The sequence below is a fragment of the Chamaea fasciata genome, unplaced genomic scaffold, assembly GCF_029207755.1.
Source record: "Chamaea fasciata isolate MVZ Bird 193981 ecotype frontalis unplaced genomic scaffold, bChaFas1.0.hap1 SCAF_4, whole genome shotgun sequence".
Lineage (NCBI taxonomy): Eukaryota > Metazoa > Chordata > Aves > Passeriformes > Sylviidae > Chamaea > Chamaea fasciata.
In genome coordinates this window covers 3,589,317-3,597,250 of record NW_027094089.1, presented here as the reverse complement: position 1 = coordinate 3,597,250, position 7,934 = coordinate 3,589,317, and the positions used below count along the sequence as shown (strand labels likewise).

Genomic DNA, 7,934 nt, shown 5'->3' with positions numbered 1-7,934 from the left:
TTCACTATACTCAGGGAGATTTTATTCCAAATGTCTGAACCTCCTCTGAGTTTCAGCATAATCCTAAAAGGTAAACAAAACCATAAGGACTCAATTTTTCAAGAAATTCAACTGACACCTAGCTACCAAGTGCTGTCCACACTGTAAAAACAGAGTTAGTAGGTATTAATCCTTTGACTAATAAAGATATGTACTGTGGAAAGGACTAATAAAGATATGTACTACTAACTTTTTTTTTTGTCAAGTCAGCAAAAATTGTGTTTAATAAGCTTATTTTTTAGCCTTTAATGTGCCGCTCCTGACAAACACCATCATGTCACCATTTATTTAGTGACTTCTACATTGAAGACGGTCCCAAGATGAGATTCACTAGGTAACATGCTGTAGTTATATTCTCAACAAAGAAGCAAGAGAATTTGCATAACTGTATAATTTCAGCCTGATAGTCCAGTCCTCAGAGGTGATCAAGTATTTACTGCTAAACTAGAGAGTCAGGGAATGTTAGACAGGAGAGTAGAAGGGTAAATCTTCCAACTATACAAGACAGGAGAGTTGATCAGGAGAGAATGGAGAAACAGCATGGTTCCAAGAGCATGTCAGTCTCAGTGGTAAAATCTCTTTAGTAGATGGAAAGCTTCACTTTAGTGGGACTAATGAGTTTTGTGCCAGTGGAAATCCCTTGGCTTCATGGGAAACCCTATTTATGGATTCAAGTTAAATATTCAGGCTGAGCAATTTTTGTGGTTTTGTTTTGTTTTGTTTTGTTTTGTTTTTTTGCCCCCTGCTCTCTGCACTCAAGAAGCAGGGGAGGCATTGATCACCCTTTCTTCTCAACAGATAGCAGTCACCATGCCTGTCTATGATACAGGAACCTGGAATTCAAATCTCTGTGTTGCCTCACATTTAAGAGGGTGCACTTGACCCTGAAGCTGTAGGATCTTTCTTCAGACTTCTTCTTTTTCACTCAGTCTCCTCTGTGCATGCTTTTCCACTCTGCAGAACATGTTTCTTGAAGTTAAGATAGAATTCCATATACTAATTCTACAAGGAGCATTCAGTTTATCATGAAATTAGAGTAAATTTATTTCCATTTGTTATCTGAGTATTTAAGTATTTTATAGCAAAATGGAATACCAGTAGGACAAATTCCGAACAATTCTGTAGATGCATCATGTCACCTTCCCTTCTGAATACTATATAAAACAATATTCAGGGAATATATATAAGTTAACTCCCTGCCCTCTGGGTTAGTGATTAATTAGAGAAACTTGTTCTACCTCATTGGTTTAGTAGATGGGGCCCAAGACTAGAACTTCATTTTCATTTTTATTGCTTTTTGCTAAATGTGAGGAATAGGATCTGCTTTGTTGTTACACTTTTTATTCATCAAACTAAACCTTAAATATTTAAATGCCACTTGGACTGTTCTGAAACTTCTTTTGGATTTAACTACCACCCTAATCTCATTGATTTATTTAAACCTGTAAGAAATGTGCTATTCACCCAGTCACTAGTACCTAGTTTTGAATAATACAAAATGATAACCCAAATCACCAGCAAGGCACTTCATTAATATAATCTGCTGTTGTAACTTTTTGACAAAGTTTAGCATTTATTTTTCTTGATGTATGAATTTTCATTCTGTTTCAGGTAATAGGCAGAACCTCTAATGAGTCCTTTTAGTTCAGTAAAGTAGATGGGAGCTCTGCACAACACTACTCGGTTCAGGATTATTTCATATTTTTTCAATAGATATCTTTGCTGCACCGAAATCTACTTGCATATAAATGACTTTGTCAGCTAGGTGTTGGCTGCACTATTTTTTTTCCCCCCCAAAGGGGTGAAGTTAACGTATTTTCTTCAATCCAAGCAGCCATAAGTGTACATTCTCACAGGTCTTTATATGATAAAGTTCTGACTCCACTGCATGTTTCCAGTTGCCAGAATGGGATCTTGCTGCACCCACAGCTGCTACCAGATGCTCTTTCACTGTGTGCACCCATCCCAAAGGCTGCAAAGACTTTTCTCAAGAGGAACACTCCTGTGTTTTGTCATGGTCTCATCACTTTGACAGTAGCAGTATTATTTGCTGACTCCCCTAGGCAAGTTCAGTGAGCAGCTGAAACTCCAGCAGAAATCTCTGCCAGGCTCCTGAGTGGAATAGGCTACTGTGTGCCTCTCATACCTTAATCCAGATTCCTGTTGCTCTGGAAAGCAACAGGGAAGCCAATTTTGTATTGACTTCCCTGTTGCTTTCCAGAGCATCTTGCTGTATTGCAGGAGAATTTGTTAATCAGACTAACTTAGTTGAGCACTGATGAAATTAGTGGTTCTGCTGTTCTTGTGGCCATTGCTATTGCAGATGTTTGTTTTTATTCCACATGTTCTAGAACTGCTAGTTTAACCCATTTTTCAAAAGATTAATTTTCATGTAAAATCACCAAACTGTCTATCTGGGAAGAAAATGTGCCTGCAATAGTAACCACCATTTAAATTTTGGTTAAACCATGGGGTGATAAGATGCTCAAATCCCTGAGGTACTATTGTTAGAGACAGAGATCTCCTTCTCATATTGGATGTTTTCACCCTGTTTATCTCCAAATCTAAATTCTTGTGAATTGATGGCAGGATGTTCTGAGAGAAAAGTGCCATTATTTGCCATTTGTTTCACTGGGCCCTAGAGATCAGAATTTTATCAATTTCATTCCCATTGTAAGACCATGACTATTGGAATGATGGGGACTACTGGAAAAACAGACAGAAATTAAACACTTGCAGAAGACTGTCTTCAAGACACAGTCACTAAGAGCAGTGTCTGTCATTGCAGGGTGCTGCAGCTGTTAAGTGTGACCCTGAAATAATAAGGGAAGTTCAGATTCACACCAGAAAATCACAACACAATGGACACTGGAGGTGACACTGGAGCCACAAGCACAAAGGGATGCTGTCCCTGACAAGCTACAGTGGTGAGGACCTGGTCACATGAAGATGAGCCTGGCACCCATCAGCATAGCTAAGCCAAACAGAACAAAGTCTGGCTTTGACAAATCAGCATTTCATGCATACAAACCAACTTTGACTTTTACTTTAGCAGGAAAAATAGACATTAATTCTACCAGCAATTGCAAATCATTCTGTTCACACATTTCAGAAGCTGTATTAGGTCCAGCACTGAGTTAGGCCCCCTGGTTTTGTTTTCCCCCTCTTCATGTTTCTGTCCCCAGCTGAAGAACAACAGCCTCACTGATCCACCAGATTCTCTGGGAGTAATGTCATATGCCAGCTGTTAAATGGGCTGACACCTACATAAAAGCATCTTGTATTAATATGGGGAAAAGCATTATTGCTGGAAATCAGGCTTAATGTGCCATTTAAGAAACGGGTTGTTTCTTAGCCTCTGTATGTTGTGTGCACAGCTCCATCACTCCTGCTCTGGCCTGCTTTCATCTCACTGGTGGCTTTCTCTCCTGGCATTAGGAATATCAAACTCAAGAGAAATAGACTCCTCAAGCTTTTCAGGCTGCCCTCTCCTAGCAGAGCCATGTGCTGGCGATGACTCAAACATCTGAGCCAGCCTCAGTGAATACTGGCATTGTTATTTTTGACAAAATTTTCATAGCTGTCTGAAAGAGAAGAAAAGATAAGGTTGAAATAATGATTTGTCAACTTTATCAAGTTAAGTTAATTTCAACTTTAATTGTTTCCAACAAAGGCTGCAAAAGAGACTTTTCTTGGCTTGGCACCTGGGACATGTACAAGGCTGTGACAAGCAGTACATGTTATTTTGAAATATCTTGGTCTTTTTGTTGTTTTTCTTTTCTCCCTCAGATATTTCTTGACAAAAAACAGACCTCACAAAATAAAGAGGTGCAGTCAGAGGACATAGTGAGAACCAGGAACTTTCTTCCCACACTCTGGCACTAATCCCCTCTCTGGTGTTGGCTCATCCATCTGGTTCAATGTAAGGAACTTCTATAATGGAGCTGCACAGTGGGAATAAATAGGCTTGGATTGTAGAGGTGGTGTTCCTGCTTGCAGGGCCGTGATGCAGCCACCAGACAGTGTGGCCATGAGGAGGGTTGCACCTGCAAACCCCCAGGGCAGGGCAGGTGGCACCTTCTCAACGTGTGCTGTGGGGAATGCTCCCTGTTCCTCACTCTTTTGGTTTGACTTGATTGCTGGGGCTTTGCAGAAAAGGTATAGATCAGTTTTTGTGTAGGATGTGCCATACAGGAACTGCCAGTGCTTGTTAGCCCCACTGACGTACTCCATCTGCCATCCACGAAGAACTTCCTCCTCTGGAGGGGCTGGGTGGCTCAGTTTGAATGGGTGACATACAGGTCAATCAATATGTTGTGGCATTCTCATGGCAATCTTCAGCTAGTGAATTAAAGCTTGAATGGTCAAAGATCAGGACTCTGGACTTCTCAAAATAGAAAAGACATTCAGAGCAAAACAAGTGAGGCCAGGTAGGTTGACAAAGTGCTATGGGAAATTAGAATTGCTATTACAGTTGCCCATTAAGGCAATGACTATTTTATACCATCCCCCTGCCTCCCATGTGACCCTCTGCTAAGTTTTAGTACAATATTTATGTTCTGAAGCATTTAAAATTTGAACAAATCTTCATTAGGAGATGCTTTATGTTGTTTCTCTCATAGGATTTTGTTTTCCCATAAGCATCACATGAATTTTGCGTGAAATCTGAAAACAAAGTGGATGGTTCTGCTTTCATTGAAACTGGAGGAATAGAGGCCAAACCTTTTATTCCCCTTGGCAAGTCAAAATATAAAACCTATGGCAGGAAGCTCGCTTGGCCTAGTTTTCCATCTTCTGATGAAACACACACCCCAATTACATAATTCATCTGACTCCCCTCACCTGTTTTTGGTCCTCTACGCCTCTTCTCAAAGAAAAGAAAACACTGAAGAAGTAAAGATTAATAATAGTAAAAACATGGCTCAGGACAGAGGACATACCTGATAGATTACATCTGTTCTAGCTGGAGAAGCAAAATTTGATGTCCTGACACACAGCATCCATAAAACTCCCTTGTAGCTACCTCCATAGTAATGACCATTTTTATTAGCATGCAGGGATGTTTCTTCTTATATCCTCTGTGTCATCCCATTCTCAGCTGGCCATGGAAGCAAGTGCTCCTATCAAAAAAAATAGTAATGAGGTCTGCTCACTGCCTTTAAATTAAACACACACTTAAGCTATTGCACAGCTTTTCAGTGCATACTACCTTGCATGATCCATCCTCTAGCAGCTCTGTTTTTCCTCACATTATTGGTCTTGTGTGGGCTGCTGGAAAACTAAACAGCTCTGCATGTGCTTCACTGACAGCTTGATTTGCCTGAGTGTCTGATTAAAAATAATAAACCTTTTTCCTTTCAAACATCACCCTTGTCCTTTCAATGCAACAAGAAACTAAGCTGACATCCTTGACTTTACCTCATACTGAGGTTTTAATAAGGCTGGAGATGTGTGAGTATCAGATTACTTCCTGGTGAGAACCAAATAGCTATTTCCTGAGGGCACTTGACCTGCTTCCAACCAGAGAAAGTAATGTGGTTTTCAGATGACAAAACTAAGTCTTATCCTTTATGCATTAACAGTTCTGTTACAGACAGGTCTCATCCCCTTTAACCCAGTTACTCTAATTATTCCTTATTCAAAGAACTTTTTGGAATGGCTGTGATAATTAATGACAAAGATGTTTTTATTTAGAAACCAGTTTTCTTTGAAGCCACAAAGCCTTTTTTTTTTTTTTTAATGGAAATGGAAATACTTGCAACATGGAACAAACAGCTGAAGTTGGAACTTACTTATTTTTTAAGGCCAGTGCTTCATCCTAACTGCCCTGTTGGAAAGTGTGTATATCTCAAGGCTTGTGCTGAAAGTGTTTTACACCTAGGAGCCAATTTTCCTTAGGCTACTGACCAGTTCAGTATTAACACCACATGGATGCATATGACTCACTGTGAGGAAGGCAGAAGTTATCTCCAGAGAGAGACAGTGCTGTCTCCCAACTCACACCTCAGCTCTGCCACACACCGCCTCTGATGACTGGAAATTATGAGAAATTAAAAGTATCTGTTATCAGCAGTGCTCCCAGAGACCTTGCTGCACTAGTTTGTCTTGCTTTGTGGCATGCATGTCTCAAATGGTATTCAGCAGATGGAGTAACAGAGCCCATGAATAAACTAAAGTTCTTACTGATGGTGCATCTCTGTGGTAAGCCCTCAAAAAGTGTCTCAGGTAATCTGGGATTCTGTTATTTTTCAAGCACGAACCACTTGATGCTTGACCCTGCAGGATTGGTGTTTCACAGCACACCCTTGGCATGTCTAGAGAGCCTTCTTTCCCATGCAGGGAATGAACAGAATAACAGTGTGCTTGCAGTAATACTTGGTGTCCCTGTTTTCACAGCACCTGCTTGTGTGGAAGTGGTAGACTATCTCCTTCCTTCATCTCAGAGATAGGATTCACTTTGCTCCACACTGGCTACTGAGGGACTCATCCACTGATGGGCTGAAGCTCTGACTGCCTTGTGTGGGCTGTGTATCAGGTTCCACATTATTGATTTTTCTTGATGTATTGGGGGGGGGGGGGGGAACAGTAGGCTGCAGTTTTTTGATGGTTGCTACAAGCTCCTCCAGTCAGTAAATTTCATTTGGCTGTGGGGTACATTTTAGGAGAGCCTTTTGTTATGCAATGAGCTCAGGGGAAATGCGTTGGTTTTGTATGGCCTGGTTTTTGGTGCCAGGAGGGCCACAGAGGTGGTTTCTGTGAGAAGCTGCCAGAAGCTTCCACCGTGTCTGGCAGAACCAATCCCTGATGGCTCTGAGGATGGACATGCTGCTGGACAAGCCTGGGCCAATGAGAGATGTTGGTAGCACCTCTGTGATAACAGATTTAAGAAGAAATCAAAGCAAAAGTGGTGACACAGTTTTAATTCCAGCCAGAGAAGAGGAGGAGGTGAGAATATGTGAGGGAAACAACATGGAGACACCAAGGTCGGTGGAGAAGGAGGGCAGGAGCTGCTCCAGGCCCCGGAGTCAAGATTCCTCTGCAGGCCATGGTGAGACCATGGGGAAGCAGCTGTGCTCCTGCAGCCCCTGGGGATCCAGGGGGGATGCAGAGATCCACCCACAGCCCCTGGGGATCCAGGGGGGATGCAGAGATCCACCCACAGCCCCTGGGGATCCACAGGGGATGCAGAGATCCACCCAGAGCCCCTGGGGGAGGTGCCCATGCTGGAGCAGGGGGATGCCTGGAGGAGGAGGCTGTGGTCCTGTGGAAGACTCAATGGAGAGAGGGGGCCCTGCTTCCAGGCTGGAGCAGCCTGTCCTTGGAGGATGCACCCCGTGGAAGAGTGACCCAGGCTGCAGCAGTTTTGGGAGGACTGTGTGCCCGTGGGAGGGACTCAGGCCGCAGCAGTTTTGGGAGGACTGCTGCTGGTGAGATTAGAACCACGCTGGGGAAGTTCACAGAGAACTGTCTCCCGTGGGAGGGACCCCGTGGTTTCAGAGGGGAAGGACTCCTCTCCCTGAGCAGGGGAGGAAAACCTCTGGTGATGAACTCACCAAAATCCCCACACCCTGTTTCCCTGTGCTGTTGGTCAGAGGGAAGGAGGGGACTGGGGGAACAAAAGGCGTATTAAGGGCTTATTTTACTTCTCATCCTCCTCCTCTGATTTTGTTAGTAATAAATTGTCTTTGTACCTTTAAGTTGAGCCTGTTTTGCCCTTGTAGAGTTTTCTTCCGGTCATTATCTCAACTCATAAACTCTTCATTAATTTTTTTCTCTCTTCTCTCCCCAGATGTGGGGAGGGTGAGCAAGCAGCTTGCATGGGTGCCTGGTGTTAAGCCAGAGTTAAACCATGACAGGAACAAAGTTTTGGGTTGTGTGTCCATGAAATTTATTGC

General features: G+C 42.7%; 1 long non-coding RNA gene across 1 annotated transcript; it reads right to left on the bottom strand.

The window, feature by feature from the left end:
• Positions 1–3,511: 3,511 nt before the first annotated feature.
• Positions 3,512–5,428, bottom strand: LOC136288759 (uncharacterized). The gene is made up of 3 exons (XR_010720572.1): positions 5,249–5,428; positions 4,980–5,159; positions 3,512–4,423 (listed from the first exon to the last, which is right to left on the bottom strand). It is a non-coding gene; the product is annotated as an uncharacterized lncRNA (long non-coding RNA).
• Positions 5,429–7,934: the final 2,506 nt, after the last annotated feature.